The sequence below is a fragment of the Natrix helvetica genome (assembly GCF_964273705.1).
Source record: "Natrix helvetica genome assembly, chromosome: 1".
NCBI lineage: Eukaryota > Metazoa > Chordata > Lepidosauria > Squamata > Natricidae > Natrix > Natrix helvetica.
The window spans coordinates 6,223,531-6,244,367 of record NC_138548.1 but is presented as its reverse complement, the minus strand read 5'-3'; the positions used below and the strand labels follow the sequence as shown (position 1 = coordinate 6,244,367).

The 20,837-nt window shown below is 49.1% G+C and overlaps 1 protein-coding gene across 1 annotated transcript in view; it reads left to right on the top strand.

The window, feature by feature from the left end:
* The first annotated feature begins 335 nt into the window (after positions 1-335).
* ZBTB7A (zinc finger and BTB domain containing 7A) overlaps positions 336-20,837 on the top strand; it is a 61,886-nt gene continuing 41,384 nt past the window's right edge. Inside the window, exon 1 of the mRNA XM_081941418.1 lies at positions 336-455. The gene's annotated coding sequence lies outside the window, so the exon portion shown is untranslated. The remainder of the gene's footprint in view (positions 456-20,837) is intronic.

Sequence of the window (20,837 nt, the reverse complement as noted above, 5' to 3'; positions counted from 1 at the left end):
TGGGTGGGGGTGGGGGGTGGTGTCTCCTTCCTTCTGGATCTCTCTTTTCCTTCTGGATCCGGTGCCCATCCTCCCCGGCCGTGCCCATCCTCCCCAACCACCCCGGTAGGGATTTTTTTTTTTTTGGTATTTTCATTTTTTGCCTCCTTTGGGTTTTTTTTGCCCCCGCGGAGCGCGCGGCGGCTGCACCTTTAAGAGAAGGGAGGGACCCCTCTTTCGCCCGGAGAGCAACCAGGAAGGGAGTTCACGGCATCATACGGGGCTTTGCATCTACTGTTACAAGGCAGGGCGGGCAGGCAGGCGAGCAAGGCACAGCCAGCCAGCCAGCCAGAGCCGGGAGGCCGGGACGCGCCTGGCTGCCGCTGCTGCCCGTCCACCCTCCCTCCCCTTTCCCCCCATTCCGCGACCCTCGCCTCCGCCCGCGCCCACCCGAGAGACCCCCGCGGACCAAGAAGGTAAGGACAGCCAAGCCAATGGGTCATGGGTGGGTGGGAAATTTCCATGGGGGGTTATTTTTTTGGATAGGGGGGGGCTTTATTAGCGCTGGCTGGTTAGAAAGAAGAAAAAGTGGGGAGGGGGCTTTGCACCCACAAACTCTTGCGGGCGACTGGGGGGGGGGGGGCGCCAAGCTCAACTTTCCCTCCTGCGTTCCCGGATCACCTGCGGGTCGGGGAAAAGTGGGGGGGGAGGGGGCAGACAGCGCGCGTAAGGCGGCTTTGCAACGGGGTGGGGGGCTTTGCAAAGGAGGAGGAAGAGGAGGAGTGGGGAGGGGGTTGGTTTGGCTTGGGCCGAACGTCCCTAAGTGGCCCCGGGAGGGGTTGATCGAAGCGTGGGGTGGGGGTGGGGGGGTGAAGGGGGGGTTGGGACGAGAAGGGAAAGTGGGGAGGGGGGGTTGCATTTGCAAAAAAAAGGGAAATTAAAAAGGGAAAGTGATCGATGCAAAACAGGGAAAGGCGGGGGGAGATCCGGGGGGTTTGGGTGTCCCCGGTTGCCCCCTTTGGGCGAAGGTGGGGGGGGAGCGCGCGGGTTGCAATCGCGCGGGGGAGGCAGGGAAGGGAAGGGAAGCGGGGCAGAAGTTTCCGCCCCCTCCTCCTCGTCGTCCGGCCTTGGCTCTTTTTTTTTTTTTTTGCCTTGGCCGACCCCCTTGCAAGTATTCCGTGCTTGCGTGCCTACGTTGTACTGGCTGGGGCTGGGGTGGGGTGGGGGGGCAGGATATGTGTTTTTTTAAAGGGAGGGGGCTTGCAAAGCCCTGGGGGAGAGAGGGGGAGAGGGGGAGAGAGAGAGAGAGAGAGAGAGAGAAGGAAAGAGATAAAGAGAGGGGCTGCTTGGGAGTTGTAGTCTTCTCGACCTCTTCGGCCTGCAGGTGCAAAGCAGGCCGGCGACTACCTCTCCCGAGATGCCCCGCGAGCGGGCCTGCCGCGGGAGGCGTGTTGACAGGCGCCGCCGCCGGCCAATGGCGTCTTTCCCCCTCCCCTCTGGCCTCTTCGGCCAATAGCGGCCGTGGGAGGGGGGGAGAAGGAGGGAGATGGGGAAGGGAAGGCGCTCGAGCGGGACCCACGTCAACCCCTTCCCCCCCGAGGGAGAGGTGGGGTCCCCGGACGCACCGGCTAGGCGAGGCCGGGGATGCGAGGCCTAGCGCGAGGCCAGCGCCGAGGCTCGAGAGGGCAGCCAGACTGTCTTTTCGAGGCCTCCAAGGGCAAGGGAAGCCGGCTGGGTCGTCCTCTGGTTGGGGTGGGGGTGAAAGACGAATAACTGAGAGTTTCCTGAGTGGGGATTATAGTCATCTAAGCACTTCCAAAATTGGGGTTCAAACTTTTTAGGGGTAGAAAGGCAAGGGGGGTGCCTGTGTGTGTGTGTGGGGCTTGCCAGGCCCATGGTGGGCCCCATTTGGTCTCCAGAAGCCTGGCCTGTCTCTTCCTTGGCCGCCCTCCCTGGCTGGATGAGGCTTAGCCCGTTCAGATGACGCAGGTTGCAGGCACCTGCAGGGCAGGTAAGCGGCCAGGTGGCCAACCAGGAAGTCCCGGGCCTGGAGTCCTGCAGGCCTCAGCCTTCCTTTCCAGCCCTTGAAAGAGGCCCAGGCCGGCTCAAGAGGGAGAGACCTCCACTGCCACCCTTGTCACGACACCCCTGCAGGGTGGGACGAAGCCTTGCTGCCGTCTGATGGGACTGGCACCAGGAAGTTTTATAGTCCAGCTCTATGCCAGCCCCTCCTGCCCTGATCTCCCATGGGGGGTGGCAGAATTGCAAAGCTATCGGGCTGTACGGATAGTCCTCGACTTACGACCACAACGGAGCCTCGATGGCTAAGTGAGGCCGCTGTGAGTTTTGCCCCAGCTTGCTTGCATGCCTCAGGGGTGGAGTGAATAATCCATCCCAGGGGTTCAGTTAGTGGCACGGTTGTAAAGTGAATCTGGCCTCCTTTGCTTGTCAGGAGGACGCAAAAGGGGACGGCGTGAGCCCAGGGGACACTGCAGCCGTCATAAATATGAGACAGTTTGCCAAGCACGCCTGAATTGTGATCACAAAACGGGGGCGTTGCAATGGTCCTAAGTTGTGAAAAGCTGTCATGTCGCTTTGATTTTCAGGCCCGTTGTAACTTCGAAAAGGTCATTAAACGGTTGTAAGTCCAGGACTTTTTTATTTGCATTTCCCTGGTTGGCACCTGCAAAAAAACAAAAACACACAGCCGTGCTTCCGAAACAAAGTCCTTCCCAAACTTTAGTGGAAGAGACAGAAGCAGGTTTATTTTGGAAGGAAGAAGTAAGGAAGAAGTGCTATTTTAAAAAATACAACAACGAACCCCTTCCTGGAAACCTTGGTTAACTTTTATTTTTCTTCTGGGATCCCCGCCGGGTAGCAGGTTTTAGGCGTGGGGGGTGTAGAAAAGTGAAGCCGTGGACGGGATTCAACCTCCTGTTGGTTCGTTTTTTCCAGCCAAGGATGATGGCTCTGGGGAGAGTTTGGAAGGGCAGAAAGGGAAGTTAATTTGCCAGAGGAAAAAGAAAGTGTGGTTTAAAGATGAAGCCGTTTTATTGCAGAGTGGACTATGATCTGTGAACTTTTATCAGGTGTGTAGAGCATTTGTGGAGAGTACACTGCCGAGGAAGGCTACAACAGAGAGCAGTTGCAGGGTGTGAAAGGCAAAAGAGAGAGAGGGAGGAGTGAGAAAAGGCCCGTGGCCAAATTGCTTAGAGAGGATGATGGTTTATAACCAATTTCCTTATACACATGATGTACAATGACAATAAACGCTATACTATAATCCAAACTTGGCAACTTTAAGACTTGTGGACTTCAACTCCCAGAATTCCCCAGCCAGCAGAGCTGGCTGGGGAATTCTGGGAGTTGAAGTCCACAAGTCTTAAAGTTGCCAAGTTTGGACACCCCTGCTATAAACCAATCCAAGTTTTAACAGGCACTATAGAGTTCAGAAGAAGCTCCTTGACTTAGGACCACAATCGAGTCCAAAATGTATGTTGCTAAGCAGGACAGTTGTTAAGTGAAGTTTGCCCCGTCGACGACATTCCTTGTCGCAGTTGGGAAGGTAAATCACTGCAATGGATATGTTAAGTCAACGTGGTTAAGGGAATCTGGCTTTCCCCTTGATTTTGGTCGTAAAAGGAGATCGTGTGACACTGCTACCGTCATAAATATGAATCAGTTGCCGAGCGTCTGAATTTTGATCACATGATTGTAGGAATGCTGCAACTATCCTAAGTTGGGGAAACAGTCATACGTCACTTTTTCCAGTGCTTTGACCGGTCACTGAATGAATGGTTGTAAGTTTGAGGACTTCCTGGGTTCTGGCAGGCTTGATCCGAAAGCTCTCTTTACTCCCTGTGAAAGGGACATTGAATCGAATCCATTTTGGCCTGGCTGTCTCTTGGTGACTTCGTCTTTTATCGTACTCCGGAGGGGTGAACGTGCAAAGAAAAACACAGCTTCGAGATTTCTGTATTGCAAAGGTGGGCGATTATTTTGCCCCAGGTGACGAACAAACGGGAACTGTTGTGGGGAGTGTCGAACCAATAAGGCCGGGAAGATACATATATAGGCACCCCCACATGTACACACATCAATTGAAAAATAATAATAATAATTAGTTGCCTTTAAAGTAGAAACAATGCATGGTGTACACTTACTTACATTTGATTTCTAATTTCCGATTGATCTCATGCGGGCCAGATTGGGACAGCGAAAAGGGCAGGATGTGACCCGGGGAGCATAAAATACTCAAGTCAACTGTGTCAGAATCTGAGTTTAGTGCAATGATGGTCATGTTTCCAGAAGGCCTTGGGACATTTTTGTCCCTTTTTGGGAGAGGGGCGGTCTAAAAATCTAAGAAATAATAATAATAATAATAATAACATTGACTTCAGCCTCCCTGCATTGTATGTTTGTGTGTATGCTGGCTTACGTTTGAGGATTATGGCAAAGGTGAGAATATACGTATATATACTCACAATCCTGCTCACTCCATATATATATAAGGTGAGGAGGATTGTGAGGAGGAGCCCAGCATGATGACTTTGGTAGAGGTCCAGAGGATACTAGGAAGCAAGGATGCGGGTATTAGTGGTGGAGAAGTTCAGAAGAGCATCTGTGCCTGTCTTGTTACGCACCAATCGGGGCCTTGCTTAGCACTCATGATAGTTGGAAATGACTGTGAAGTGGCTGAGATGATGGTTTCCATTTGGGGATTTCCAAACCTCAGATGGAGACACCGAATCTGGGACTTTCTGCTCGAAGAATAACGGCCGTGTGCAACTATCATCCTTGCCCTAAAATAAAGTATACTTTCTAAAAAGCAGGCCGAACCGAGGACTGTTTTAAGCGCATGGACAGAAGCCATAATTCCTTGGTACGGTTTGAACTTAGCCTGTTTAAGGAGCCCAGCATTTTTTAGGCTGGGTGCTTATGTAGCAAGCCACAATTAAGCCAAGTTACGATTTTGGGCCCTCTGTGGTCTCAGTGTCTGATTGGGCCATGCTGTCGGTAGAACTGAACAGGAAGTCCTCGGCTTAACGACAGCTGAGGGCAAAATTTCTATTGCTAAGCGAGACAGCTGTTAAGTGAGCTTTGCCCCATTTTGCAAACATTCTTGCCGCAGTTGTTAAGTGAATCACTGCAGTTCTTAAGTTAGTAACACGGTTGTTAAGTGAGACTGACTTCCCCATGGACTTTGCTTGTCGGAAGGTCGCAAAAGGGGATCATATGACCCCGGGGGCACTGCAAGCGTCATAAATATGAACCAGTTGCCAAGCGTCCGAATTCTGATCATGTGACGGAGGGGATGCCACAGTGATCGTAAGTGTGGAAAACAGTCGTAAGTCACGCTCTTTCAGGGCCATCGTAACTTCAAAGCGTCACTAAACGAATGTTTGTAAGTCGAGGATTACCTGTACTTAAGCTTGAATGCTTTGCAAGTTGGAATTCTTTTTCCGGTCCTCATTGGAATTGGGAATTTTTCCTGCTGGCTTGTAATCAGTCAAGAATTGATTAATACAAGGATCAATGTGAACTAAAAGTGAATTTGAAGTTAGAGGAGGATGGAATGAAATGATTGATCATGAGAGTGTGGCTCTACCTTCCTTCCTTCCCTTTTCCTTTTCTTCCTCTTCCTTCCTTCCTTCCTTCCTTCCTTCCTTCCTTCCTTCCTTCCTTCCTTCTTTCTCTTTATCTCTTTCTTCTTTCTTTCTCCTTTCTCCTTTTTTCTCTTTCTTATCTTTATCTGTGTCTTTCTCCTTTTCTTTTTTCTTTCTCTTCTTTCTTTGTTTCTTTCTTTCTCCCTTTTTCTTTATCTTCCTTTCTCCTTTTTTCTCTTTCTTTCTCTTTCTTTCTCTTTATCTCTTTCTTCTTTCTTTCTCCTTTCTATTCTCTTTCTTTCTCCTTTTGTTTTTCTTTCTTTCTCTTCCCCTCTTTCTTTCTCTTCTTTCTTTTTCTTTCTTTTTTCTTTCTCTTTTCTATTCTTTCCTTTTTCTCTTTCTCTTATCTCTTTCTCCTTCCTTCCTTCCTTCCTTCCTTCCTTCCTTCCTTCCTTCCTTCTCTCTTTCACTTTCTCTCTTTCTCTTTTTTGGACTATAAGCCCTTAGGAGAAGAAGGAGAGGAAAATTGAAGAAACAAATAGGGAATCTTAAAAAGTTGGTCCAGCAGTTGGAGATGGAGGTGTCTTATGGTTGGAGAAGATTGAGAGAGGGATATGCTCTTGCCTCTCTCTTTCGACATGGCAAAAAAAAAAGAAATTCTGCAGGGAGTTTTTGCAATTTCGAAAAGTGATTTTTGTCTTGAGGTCAGGAAAGTGAGTTCAAAGATAATATTTTTGCAGGATCAACCGAACATTTACGCTTGAGTCAAATACTTCTTTTCTCCCCTTTGAAATAATGGTGAGTGCAGGTGGTCCTCGGTTTACGGCTACAATTGAGCCCAACGTTTCTGTCACTAAGTGAGACGTTTTTAAAGTGAGTGTTGCCCCATTTTTACGACCTTTCTTGACACAGTTGCTAAGGCAATCCCTGCACGTTTTAAAGTTAGTAACACGGCTGTTAAGCGAATCTGGCTTCCCGATTGATTTTGCTTTTCTAGAAGGTCGCAGAGGAACACTACAACAACCGTCATAAATACGAGTCAGTTGCCAAGTATCTGAATTTTGATCACGTGCAATGTTGCAACGGTCGTAAGCCTGAAAAATGGTCATTGGTCCCTTTTTCCAGCGCCGTGGTAATGCCAAATGGTCACAAAACAAAACAAACTAAACTGCGGTGGTGCAGTGGTTAGAATGTGCTACTGCAAGCTACTTCTGGCTGCTGGCAGTTCAAATCCCACCAGGCTCAAGGTTGACTCAGCCTCCCATCCTTCCGAGGTGGGTAAAATGAGGACCCAGATTGTTGGGGGCAAGAAGCTGACTCTGTAAACCACTTAGAGAGGACTGTAAAAGCAGTGTGAAGCGGTATATAAGTCTAAGTGCTATTGCTCTTAAGTTGAGGACTGCCAGTAGATGCCACTAGTGGTAAAGGTCTCCTGGGCTTTTTAAGGGGCATGGAGGATCTCTGCTGCCACAAAAGGCTGATACTCCCATTTTTTAAAAAAATGAGGAACGAAATTACGAAACCTCTCCTGTCTGATGGAAAACCATTTTACCCTGACTTTTGAGTAGACTAAAGCTGCGTTCCTACAACATTTTACCGCAAGTAAGTCCCATTGAAGACAATGGTACTTAACGTCTGAGTAGTAGGCATGCATAGGATTGCGTTGTAAATACGATCTTGAGGTGAGCCCAAGTTGTATTTTGAATTCGTTAGGCACCTGGATTTGAATATGTACAGTCATTAATATGATCAAAGCGTTGCGGAAAAAGCATTTCATTAAAGTTATTTCATATTTATGCATTTCAGTTCTATCACATGTTTTGAAACTTTATTTGCTGGTGTTTTTTTTTTCCATATCCCTTCATACTATTGTTTTTAAAAGTTCCTCAGTACTTCTACTGCCTTTCGTTCTTTTATTTTTCTCTTTCATGGACTCCATGTTCTTTGGGGACATTGTTTAAACCAAGTTAATGGCCTTTTAAGGGACACGGTGGCTCAGTGGCTAAGGCGCTGAGCTCGTCGATCAGAAAGGTTGGCAGTTCGGCGGTTCGAATCCCTAGCGCCGCGTAACGGAGGGAGCTCCCGTGACTTTTCCCAACTTCTGCCAACCTAGCAATTCAAAAGCACGTAAAAAATGCAAGTAGAAAAATAGGCACCACCTTTGGTGGGAAGGGAACAGCGTTCCGTGCACCTCGGGCGTTGAGTCATGCCGGCCACATGACCACGGAGACGTCTTCGGACAGCGCTGGCTCTTCGGCTTTGAAAAGGAGATGAGCAACGCCCCCTAGAGTCAGGAACGACTAGCACGTATGTGCGAAGGGAACCTTTACCTTTATGGCCTTTTAGGCTTCCTCCGCGTGAGTAGGAGTTCACTTTCTGAATAATAGGAATTATATGTCGTGAAGGGGGGAGGGCATCAGGATTTCAAAGATGCTCAGGTGGGGCATGGCCAAAGAAATAGGTTGGGAACCACCGATTTGGACCCTACAACAGAGGAAGAAAATTATTTAGCTGGCTGTCGGGAAGTTGAAATGCCTCCCCTTCCTCCATCCATCCATCCATCCATCCAGGCAGGTCCTTGAAGCCTCTGAGATCTTGACATTGATGCCATGCTAAGTGGCAGTGGCTTTTCTGAAGAACATAAAATAAAACCAACCCATAATTCTCGGCCTGAATAAGCAGGTAAACACCTTAGGCTTTTACGTACCTGGAGAGCAATTAAACTAAGAAAAGGTATTTATTTAATTTTTTTTGGGGGGGGGAGAGGGGCGAGACCCAGAGAGAGAGAGGAAAGGTGTGGAACGAAGCCCTGGGAGGACCCGAGGTGAGGAACATGGGAGCTTCGCCTCCTGTTTGTGCAAGGTGGAAGGAAGGGGCAGGTGAGCCAGCCGAGGGAGGAGGAGGAGGAGGGAGGGGCCGACGAGCAGGGCTGAATGTGCTTGGTCTTGTCTGCCTCGCGGGGCTTCGGAGGGAGGGGAGTTGGGTGGGGTCCTCTTTCCCATTAAGCCCTGGAGAGCTGGAGAGGTTGAGAAAGAAGGCACGAGTTGCCCACTCCATGGATTTCAGAAAGAGACAGAGAGGCAGAGAGACACACACAGATACAGACAGACAGACAGACAGACAGAGAGAGAGGCAGGCAGAGAGACAGACAGAGGGAGACAGGCAGAGAGACAGAGAAAGACACACACAGAGAAAGAGAGAGAGACAAAAGAGAGAGAGAGAGAGAGAGACAGAAAGAGACACACAGAGAGACAGAGAGACAGGCAGAGAGACAGACAGAGGCAGAGAGAGAGAGACGCAGGTAGAGGCAGACAGACAGACAGAGGGAGACAGAGACAGACAGGCAGAGAGAGACAGGCAGGCAGAGAGAGAGAGACAGGTACAGACAGACAGGCAGAGAGACACAGACACACAGAGAGAGACAGTCACAGAGGCAGGCAGAGACAGACAGACAGACAGAGAGACACAGGTACAGGCAGGCAGGCAGGCAGGCAGAGAGAGACAGTCACAGAGAGAGGCAGGCAGAAATGGAGACAGGCAGAGAGAGGCAGGCAGAAATGGAGACAGGCACAGACAGACAGACAGACAGACAGACAGAGGCAGAGGGAGAGGGAGAGACAGAGGGTGGGGAACATGCAAATTTGTACTGGAGCCCTCTCCCCACCCTGCTTTTCCTTGGCATGCAAGCTGGGAGTGGAGGAGTCAGCTCAAAGAGTGATTGTTAAGGGTTCCCCCCTTCCCCATCTCCACCCTTCCATTTTTCTTCGGCAGAGGCCTCCTAAGGCCACTCAAACCAGATTCCTCCTCCTGAGATTTGCACAGGGTGGGTTCTCCTCCTCCTTCCAAAACATTCTTGTTTTTAAAAAAATTCCAGCGTTGGAGCATTCACAACTTCTGGTGGCAAGTTGTTCCACTGGCTTAATTGTCCTCACGCTCAGGAAATTTCTCCTTAAGATCTAGATCACTTCTCATTTCGGTTAATTTCCATCTGTTGCTTCTTCTCCTGCCTTCGGGTGCTTTGGAGAACAGGGAGACCCCCCCTCTTCTTTGCGGAAACCCCTTAGTCTAGTTTAATGAAAAGAAGGACCAGGGGAGACATGATAACACTGTTCCAATATCTCAGGGGTTGCCCCAAAGAAGAGGGAGTCAAGCTATTTTCCAAAGCACCTGAAGACAGGACTAGAAGCAATGGGTGGAAACTAATCAAGGAGAGAAGCAACTTAGAACTGAGGAGAAATTTCCTGACAGTTAGAACAATCAATCAGTGGAACAGAAATTGCCTCCAGAAGTTGTGAATGCCCCAACACTGGAAGTCTTTAAGAAGATGTTGGATAGCCATTTGTCTGAAACGGTATAGGGTTTCCTGCCTGAGCAGGGGGTTGGACTAGAAGACCTCCAAGGTCCCTTCCAACTCTGTTTTCTCTTCTGTTCGGAAAAGCCAGCCTTTTCAGCTTCTCCGCTGCAGTCAGATGCCCCCCGAGATGCGGTTGTGTGGGGTGGCTGCCAATTTGTCTCACGTGGGGAACCCCAAATTTCTTGGTCCTACTTCTTGATCTTCAGCCTGCAATTTTCTTGGCTTTTTTGCAGGAATGTCTGTCAGGGGAGTTGCATCTGAGCAGGCAACTGAGGTAGGGGAGAGAAAATCTTTGAAGACTTGCTGCCTTGTCGTGGTTGAGAAATATAAGTACTCCTCGACCTATGACCACAACCGAGCCCCACATTTCGGTTGTTAAGTGAGACAGTTGTTCAGTGAGCTTTGCCCATTTGACGAGCATTCCTGCCATGCTTAAGTTAATCCCTGCGGTTGTTAAGTTGGTAACACCGTTGTTAAACGGCTTCCCCACTGACTTTACATGTCGGAAGGTCACAAAAGTGGGATCTCGTGGCCCCGGGACACTGCCACTGTCATAAATACAGGTAGTCCTCACCTTACGACAAAAATTGAGCCCAACATTTCTGCTGCTAAGCGAAACACTTGTTCAGTGAATTCCGCCCCGTCGTACGGCCTTTCTTGACACCGTTGTTAAGCAAATCCCTGCAGCGGATAAGCTAGTAACGTGGTTGTTAAGTGAATCTGGCTTTTCCCCTCTATTGACTCTGCTGGTCGGAAGGTCGCAAAAGGGGAAATCGGGTGACACCCGGGTCGTTGCAACCGTCGTAAATGCGAGTCGGTTGCCAAGTGTCTGAATTTTGATCGCGATTGTGGGAGGCTGCAAAATCACATAACTTTGAACTGTTGTAAGTCGAGGACTAGCTGTAGGGACTGCTTGGGCCAGTCCTGGAGTCTGGGGAAGGCTCGGATAAGGGCTCTGCGTCGGAGGCAGAGAGGGGGCCAGGGCCGTCTGACAGTTATCAGCTGCCTTCGGAGTCAGACATCAGTGAGGCAGAAGAACAGCTGGAGCCTGTTCCCAATATGCGCATGTGCAGAGTTGCCAGACGAAGGGAACAGCTAAAGAACAGGGGTCGACTTGGGAGTAAGGCCACAAGTGGATGTTGAATGGCCCCTCCCAGAGGGAATAAAAGAGGAGCGAAAGGGGAGTGGAGTTTGCAGGAGATAATTAGTTCGCTTAATTGGTTTGTGACTGGGAGACTCCCTGCCAAGTTCTGCGGCGGCCTGGCAGCTCTCCAAGCCAGAGAAGGTCGGTGACCGTAAATCCTCCCTTGAAAGACTTGGCTGGATGTGAAGGAGCCGAATCCACAGTCAATGAATAAAAGGGGTTTTTGTTGGGACCAGGAGTTTGCTTCATGCTCTTGGGAAGCCTCGGTCAAAACAGCTACCAGTCGTAAGGATGGAAAACGGTCCTAAGTCAACTTTTTGTCTGTGCCGTTCGAACTTCGAACGGTCAGTCACTAAGCGAGCGGTTGTAAGTTGAGACCTCCCCGTACAGAACCAGGTGAATGTCAATCTGAGGAACAAGAAGGCAGCTGGGGAATCGGGTCTCCTCCTCCTCCTCTGACCCACTTCAGCCAGACACGCTTAAGCCGTCCCTGAATGCTCCCTGTTACCTTGGTGGCAATCCCACACACTAGATTACTGCTCGTCCTCGACTTACGACCAAAAATTGAGCCCAAAATTTCCACCATTAAGCGAGACATGGGTTGAGCCAGCTTTGCCTCATTTTACGACCTTTCTCGCCACGGTGTTTCAGCGAATCACTGAGGTGGATACGTCCATAACCTACTTGCTCAAGGAATCTGGCTTCCCCGGTGGACATTGCTTTGTCAGAAGGTCGCAAAAGGGGATCGTAAGTTCACACTTACGACTGTAACAGGGAAGCCAGATTCATTTAACAACTGTGTTACTTAACAATTGCAAAAATGATTCCCTTCCGAACGGTGGCAAGCAAACGTCGTCAAATGGGGCGAAAGGCACATAACCAACGTCTCACTTCACGGCAAAAATGTTGGGCTCAAATCGTCATAAGTCGAGGATGGCTTGTACACACTGATCGTGCCAAGCTCCCGGATTTTGATCGTGTAACAACCGGGGATCAAGGATGGTCATAAGTGCGAGGAGCAGGTGTGAGTCACTTTTTCCAACCTTAAAAACAGTCACGGAAGGAAGAGTTGTAAGTCAAGGGCCGCATGTGCTTGGAATGGGGAGTGGGGGGGAGGCGGTTGTTTAAGCTTTGAGAGTGCCTGGGACTGGCCGCAGGTAAACATTGCTGAAGGAACAGGAGCTTCGAATCTGGTACTTGGTGTTCCAGGACCTCACAACGTTGCTAAAAGAAAAGAGAAGAGAAAAAAAAGAAAAGAAGAGAAAAGAGAAGAGAAAAGAGAAAAGAAAAGAAAGGAAAAAAGAAGAGAAAAGAGAAAAAAGAAGAGAAAAGAGAAAAGAAAAGAAGAGAGAAAAGAAAAGAGAGAAAAGGAAAGAGAAGAGGGAAAAGAAAAAAGAAAAAAAGAAGAGAAAAAAGAAAAGAGAAAAGAAAAGACAAAAAAGAAGAGAAAACAAAAAAGAAGAGAAAAGAAGAGAAAAAAGAAAAGAGAGAAGAAAAAAGAAAAGAGAAAAGAAAAGACAAAAAAGAAGAGAAGAGAAAAAAAAGAAAAAAGAAGAGAAAAAAGAAAAGAGAGAAGAAAAAAGAAAAGAGAAAAGAAGACAAAAAAGAAGAGAAGAGAAAAGAAAAAAGAAAAGAGAAAAGAAGAGAAAAAAGAAAAGAGAGAAGAAAAAAGAAAAGAGAAAAAGGAAAAGGGAAAAGGAAAGAGAAGAGAGAAAAGAAAAAAGGAAAGAAAAAAGAAAAAAGAAGAGAGAAGAGAAAAGAAAAGAGAAAAAAGAAGAGAAAAAAAAGAAAAGAGAAAAAAGGAAAGAAGAGAAAAGAAAAAAGCAAGTGAGAAATCTTGCTTCTTGTTTCTGGGATCTTTTCAAGGCCTTCAGACCGTTGTGGGGTCTCCAACCTCTGCTCCCTTGCTTGTTTTAGTCGCCACGGTGTAGAAAAGAGGTAAAAGAAAACATTGAGACTCTACAGCCATGATGGGGAGCCTAGGGCACCCGTGCCAGACACAGAGCCCCCTCTCTGTGGACACGCGTGCCGTCGGCAGCTGCTCTTCCGGTTTCCGGCATGTGCATGGACATCAGCCATCTGGTTTCACACGCACGCCGGGGCACTGGAAACCTGAAGACCAGCTGGCCAGTGAGCAAACTCTTCTGGTTTCCAGTGCATGAGAAGACCAGCTGGCCGAAACCCAAAGATCAGCTGGCCAGCGCACTGATCAGCCTGTCTTCGGGTTTCCGGCTCTCCGGTGCGGGTGCGCATGTGTTCCGATTTGGGCCCTCGTTCCCGAAAAGGTTCACCAGCACTGCTCAATCCCATTCCAGACAAATGGTTCACCAGCCTGTTCTTGAAAACCTCCAGTGATGGAGAGCACCCACAACTTCTGGTGGCAGGCTGTTCCACTGATTAATTGTCCTAACTGTCAGGAAATTTCTCCTCAGTTCTAAGTTGCTTCTCTCCTTGATTAGTTTCCACCCATTGCTTCTTGTTCTACCCTCAGGTGCCTTGGAGAATAGCTTGACTCCCTCTTCTTTGTTGCAGCCCCTGAGATATGGGAAGACTGCTATCATGTCTCTCCTAGTCCTTCTTTTCATTAAACTAGACATACCCAGTTCCTGCAACCGTTCTTCCTATGTTTTAGTCTCCAGTCCCCTAATCCTCTTTGTCCCTCTTCTCTGCACTCTTTCTAGAGTAGTGATGGTGAACCTTTTCACCACCGAGTGCCCAAAACGGAATTTGCATGTGCTGAAGGGCAGAGCCCTCTCTTTGTGCATGCGCGCCGGCCAGCTGTTCTTTGGGTTTCCGGCACTCGGGCGTGCATGGAAGCCAGCTGCCCGGCACACATGTCCACATCTGAAACCAAAAGAGTAGCTGGCAACAACACGCATGACCAAAGAGAGGGCTCTGTGTGCCACCTCGGCCACGCGTGCCATAGGTTCGGGTATAGGCTTTCCTGCCTGAGCCAGGGGGTTGGACTAGAAGACCTCCGAGGGTCTTCCTGAAACTGGGCTTCTGAGTCTGGTGGAGCTGCTTTCGTCGTCCAAAATGCCGAAGAGCTGCTGGCTGGCTGTCAACCGCCAACCTGGGGGTGTTTCTCGAAATCTTCAGCTATGTGGCAAAGGGGAAGTGTAGGTTACCTCACAACCCGCCCAGAACGCGCTTTCGGCGGCCTTCGTTTGTTGACGAAATGGACACCTTAAAGCGAAATCCAGCCATTTGTAGGTGAAATAAACATGGCTGCCTGTGCTTCAGTTGGAAAGGGTGCGGGCCAGGCCTCCCCCCTCCCCCCAAAAATGTGGGGATGGGGACTCCTTCATGGGGGCTGCAAGTGCTGGGCTAAAAACTGGAAGATCTAGTGAGATCTAGTTCTGCCTTAGGCACGAAAGCCGTCTGGGTGACTTTGGGCCAATCGCCAGGAGACTGGGAGTTCTAGTTTTAGTTCTGCCTTAATTATAAAAGGTGGCTGGGTAACTTTGGGCCAATCGCCAGGAGACTGGGAGTTCTAGTTTTAGTTCTGCCTTAATTATGAAAGGTGGCTGGGTAACTTTGGGCCAATCGCCAGGAGACTGGGAATTCTAGTTCTGCCTTAAGCATGAAAGCCAAAGAGACGGTGAGTTCTAGTTCTGCCTTAATCATGAAAGGTGGCTGGGTGACTTTGGGCCAATTGCCAGGAGACTAGGAGTTCTAGTTCTAGTTCTGCCTTAATCATGAAAGGGTGACTTTGGTCCAATTGCCAGGAGACTGGGAGTTCTAGTCCCTCCTTAGAAATGGAAACTGGCTGATTGACTTTGAACCAATCTCACCAGGAGGCAGTGAGCATGAAAGATCACTGGCTTACTTTGTGCCAGTCACCAGAAGGCGGTGAGCTCTAGCACCACTTTAGGCACGGAATGTGGCTGGGTGACTTTGGGCCAGTCCCCAGGAGATGGTGAGTTCTAGTTTTGCCTTGGGCACGAAAGGTGATTGAGTGATTCTGTCAGTCACTAGGAGACAGTGAGTTCTACTTCTGCCTTAGTCACGAAAAGTGGCTGGGTGACTTTGGATCAGTTACCAGGAGACGATGAATTCTAGCCTCACTTTAGGCATGTATCACCAGGAGACTGGGAATTCTAGTTTCGCCCTAGGCACGAAAGGTGGCTGGGTGACTTTGTGTGAGCCACTAGGAGACAGTGAGTTCTAGCCCCGCTTTAGGTGTGAAACATAGCTGGGTGACTTTGGGCCAATCACCGGGAGACTGGGAGTTATAGTTCCACCTTCAGTGCAAAAGCCAGCTGTGTAATTTCTGACTAATCCTTAGGAGTCAGTGAGTTCTAGTCCCCCTTTCATCATGAAAGCCTTCTAGGTGACCGGCCCAGTCCCTCTCCCTCAGCCCAACCCACCTCAAAATATTGTTGCCTGTCATTAAGTGAGACATTTGTTAAGTAAGTTTTGCGCCATTTTATGCCACCGTTGTTAAGTGAATCATTGCAGTTGTTCAGTTAGTAACCTGGTTATTAAGTGTATCCGGCTCCCCCACCCTTGACTTGGCTTTGCCAGAAGGTCGCAAAAGGGGATCATGGGACCCCTGCGACCGTCATAAACACAAGTCAGTTGAATTTTTGATCACGTGACCATAGGGAGCCCTCAGCGGTCCTCGTTCAGTGTGAAAAATGGCCCTAGGTCACTTGGAACGGTCACTAAACGAACCATTGGAAGTCGAGGACTGCCTGTATCTATTGGGGAAGTGGCTGGGCCCTGCTTGGGCGGGAAGGGAGCAATAGCGCCGCTCATTTAATGACCACGTTGGCAGCCATTCAGGTCCTTTCTGGGAAACGACTCTGGCAACGCCACCCAGGGACCTCCCCAGGACGGAGGGCAGGGCGGCCCCTCCCCTTGCAGTTGTGCGTCGCCCACAAGGAAGTGCCGACGTTGCCGCTTTGCACAGAGAATGGAATACAATCAAAGCTTATCATCATTGCAAGCCAGCTCCATAGACCAGGGGTGTCCAAACTTGGGAACTTTAAGACTTGTGGACTTCAACTCCCAGAATTCCCCAGCCAGCATGCCTGGCTGGGGAATTCTGGGAGTTGAAGTCCACAAGTCTTAAAGTTCCCAAGTTTGGACACCCCTGCCATAGACGAAGCCCCTCCTTGCTCTGGCCCCCTCTGCCCCCCTTGCAAATGTCCTGGGTAGGCCAGGGGGCGACTGCCTGCAATTGCCCAACCCACCTGCAGAACTATTTTTAGCCGATTTGTGTGTGTGTGTGTAGGTTTCCTTTGCACATGTCCCAGTCGTTCCCGACTCTAGGGGGCGGTGCTCATCTCCGTTTCAAAGCCGGAGAGCCAGTGCTGTCCGAAGACGTCTCCGTGGTCGTGTGGCCGGCATGACTCAACGCCCGAGGCGCACAGAACACTGTTCCCTTCCCACCAAAGGTGGCTCCTATTTTTCTACTTGCATTTTTTACGTGCTTTCAAACTGCTAGGTTGGCAGAAGCCGGGACAAGTCACGGGAGCTCACTCCATTACACGGTGCTAGGGATTCGAACTGCTGAACTACCGACTTTTTTGATCGACAAGCTCAGCGTCCTAGCCACTGAGCCACACACATACATACATACATACATACTACATACATAATACAGAGAGAGAGAGAGAGAGAGAGAGAGAGAGCTTTCCGGTAAGGAATTCCACCTGGCGTTCCTCCGAGCGCCCTGTTTGCTAAGGGCCCCTTAGGTAACCATTGCCGGAGTCTGTCGTCACCTCGGCTGACCCAGGAACTTGGTTCCCAGAGCCCAAGAGCTGGGGGGGGGGGAAGGGAGGGAGGGGCGTGCGGGAAGCCTGGGGCCCCGCAGAGGATTTTGCCAGAGGAGCAGGGCAGGTGCAAAGGTGTTGCAACGAAGCCGAGTGGGAGGCTGCCCCCTCCCAGATTTCCTGTGGCAGGAGGCTCTCTCTCTCTCTCTCTCTCTCTCTTTCCTTAACCAAGAGAAGAGACGATTTGTAGCTGCGGGTCGAACGGCTGCGGGGTCCTTGGTGCTCTCTGAGCTGGGTGGTTTCGTCGCATTATTCAACCAGGGGACAAGCACTGATGATGTTACCTAGTTGGGTAATCAAATGTCTGCAAGGAAACCACCCAGCTCAGAGAGCACCAAGCGCTTCCCACTCCTTCTCTTCCTCCTCCTCTTCCTCCCCTTGCAAGCTCCACTCCTGTGTAGCATTGATGATGCTTCCTAGTATGGTCATGAAAGGTCTGCAAGGAAACCGCCAAGCTCAGAGAGCACCAAGCGCTCCACAGTCCTCTTCCTCCTCCTCCTCCTCCTCCTCCTTCCCAAACCCCACCTCTTTCTAGCACTGATAATATCCCATCGTTGGGTCACGAAACGTCTGCAAGAAAACAACCAAGCTCAGAGGGCACCAGAGGGATTTCTGCATAGGTCCTTTAGGTCGATTGGGAGCCCAGAAGAAAAGTGGGGGAAAGGGGTGAAATCCAGGATGAGGCTCTTTCCTACGCTGTAGTGCCAAGAGGATGATCCTATGGCACGCATGTCCGAAGTGGCATGCGGAGCCATGTCGCCTGGCATGTGAAGCGGCACCCATTCCTCTTCCGGGTTTCTGGTGCACAAGGGCTCGTGTCAATCAACTGACTTTCGACACTGCGGCAGTGCCAGAAACTGGAAGAGCCGGTCTTCCGTTTTCCGGTGTGAGCATGCATGCCAGCCCCCTGATTGCCCTGTGTGCGTGTCCCCTCCAGATTCACCATCACTGCTGTTTTTCTATTGACTTTACAATACAATACAATAGCAGAGTGGGAAGGGACCTTGGAGGTCTTCTAGTCCAACCCCCTGCCTAGGCAGGAAACCCTATACCGTTTCAGACAGATGGCTATCCAACATCTTCTTAAAGACTTCCAGTGTTGGGGCATTCACAACTTCTGGAGGCAAGCTGTTCCACTGATTAATTGTTCTGTCAGGAAATGTCTCCTCAGTTCTAAGTTGCTTCTCTCCTTGATTAGTTTCCACCCATTGCTTCTTGTCCTGCCCTCAGGTGCTTTGGAGAATAGTTTGACTCCCTCTTCTTTGTGGCAACCCCTGAGATATTGGAAGACTGCTCTCACTGTTTTCTCCCATTGCTTCCGATGTCCATTTTTCATAAGAGTGGGGGGAGGGGGGAGGACGACCGACTGACCTTCGGGTTCAAATCCAGCAATCCTGGCTGCTTAGTTTCCAAACCTTGGGAAATTGGGCATGTCTAGTAGTTTAATGAAAAGAAGGACCAGGGGAAAGAGGACAGGACTGTCCCAATATTTGAGGGGCTCCTACAAAGGGAGGCTCTGGAAACGCCGAGCTGTTTCCCAAAGCACCCAAAGGCATGATGAGGAACAACGGATGGAAAGTAACCAAGGAGAGAGAAGCAAACTAGAACTGAGGAGAAATTTGCTGACAATGAGGAGAATTAACCAGTGGAACAGCTTGCCACCAGAAATTATGGGTGCTCCATCGCTGGAGGTTTTAAAGAAGAGATTGGACACCCATTTGTCTGAAATTGGATAGGGTCTCCTGCTTGAGCAGGGGGTTGGACTAGAAGACCTCCAAGGTCCCTTCCAACTCTTGTTATTCATTCTTTGAAGATTCCAACCGTGAGACCTAGAAGAATAAAATAGAGCTGGAAAGGACCTTGGAGGTCTGCTAGTCCAGCCCCTTCCTCAAGCAGGAGACTCTATACCTAAATGTCTATGGAGATTCTCCGTCCCCCAGGTCATGCTTGTCCCAAAGGTGCTTTTTTTCAAGAGGCAACTGGACTTTCTCGTTTTTCTTTGAAGACGTTTCGCTTCTTGTCCAAGGAGCTTCCTCACCTCAGAGCTGAAGAAGCTCCTTGGATGAGAAGCGAAACGCCTTCAAAGAAAAACAAGAAAGTCCAGTTGCCTCTTGAACAAAACAGCTTTGGGAGACTACGTACCATTTCAGACTGGCGTTTGGTGTAAGGTCTCCTGCTTGGGCGTAGAGTTGGACTACATGACCTCCAAGGTCCCTTCCAACTCTGTTAATCTCTGAATCTCTCTCTCTCTCTCTCTCAGACTTCCTTCGAAGTTCTTCAGCATTTCCAAATCTTGAAACTGACCCGAAAGCCAATGTTCCTGAAGCCTTCACAAACCCATCTCAGGACCGGGTATATACCAATGATGGCGAACCCTTTTGGCACCAAGTGCCCAAACCAAAACATGCACACGTGTGTCTATGCGCGCATGCCAGAGCATTGGAAACCCGAAGATCATGCCTCTTTTTTGGCTGTTTTCAGGCCATTTTCTGAACCTAAAACAGTCTGAAAACGGCCCAAAAAATGGCCTGAAAATGGCCCGGAAAACAGCCTGGAAAACGACCTAAATATATCCTGAAAAAAGTCTGGAAACAGCCCCAAAATCTGCCTGGATTTTGGCTGCTTTCAGGCCATTTTCTGAGCCAGAAACGGTCTGAAAACTATCCAAAAAATGGCCTCAAAACAGCCCAAAATGGCCCATAAACAGCCGGGAAAATGACCTAAAAACAGCCTGAAAAAGGCCTGAAAAACGGCATGAAAAAGTTCCAGAAACGCCCCCAAAATCTGCCTGCTTTTTGGCTGCTTTCAGGCCGTTTTCTAGCACTCCGGCACCCGTGAAGACCAGCTGGCCAGAAACCAAAAGAACAGCTGGGAACCGCATGCGTAACCACAGAGAGGACTCCGCATGCCACCTACGGCATGCATGCCATAGGTTCACCATCACGGGTATATACAATTTACACACAGACTCACAAAACCTCGTTCTGTAGCAGAAACGGTCACAGAGTTTTGTAGCTACAAATTGTTTTTCGGGGTTCAGTAAAGCCGTAAGTCAATTTTGGCTCGGCAAGTAGATGTGTCCTCAATGAGAACGCAATTATTTAGATTTCTCACAGTGGTTTAACTTGATTCCAGGACTGGTATAACTAGTGGGGCGGGGGGGGGGATTCTTTAAGGTCCTGTAGGGAAGTTCAGGGCTGGTCTCGTATGTGATGAAATGCAATGTATAACTCCAGGTGAGTTTTGCAAAAGTCAAAACATCTGGAAAATGCAGCACAGGGCCTTGGGTTATTTGCTAGCTAGAACTTCAATCTGTGGACTTCAATTCACAAGTCAAAATATCTGGAAAATTCAGCAAAGGACCTTGGGTTATTTGCTAGCTAGAACTTCAATTTATGGACTTCACAAGTCAAAACATCTGGAAATTCAGCAATTGGGTTATTTGCTAGCTAGAACTTCAATCTGTGAACATCAATTCACAAGTCAAAATACCTGGAAATTCAGCAGAGATTTGTGGACTTCAATTCACAAGTCAAAATATCTGGAAAATTCAGCAAAGGACCTTGGGTTATTTGCTAGCTAGAACTTCAATTTATGGACTTCACAAGTCAAAACATCTGGAAATTCAGCAATTGGGTTATTTGCTAGCTAGAACTTCAATCTGTGAACATCAATTCACAAGTCAAAATACCTGGAAATTCAGCAGAGATTTGTGGACTTCAATTCACAAGTCAAAATATCTGGAAACTCAGCAAAGGAACTGGAGGGTTATTTGCTAGCTACCCTAATTCCCCGAAAATAAGACCTCTCCAGATAATAAGCCCAATCGGGCTTTTGAGCACTGGCACTAAAATAAGCCCTCCCCAAAAATATTGCAACACAGCAGCAGTCATGAGGTGACCACGCTCGCTGCCTCCTACACCTCAACAATAATAAGACCTCCCCCAAAATAAGGCCAAGTGCTTATTTTAGGG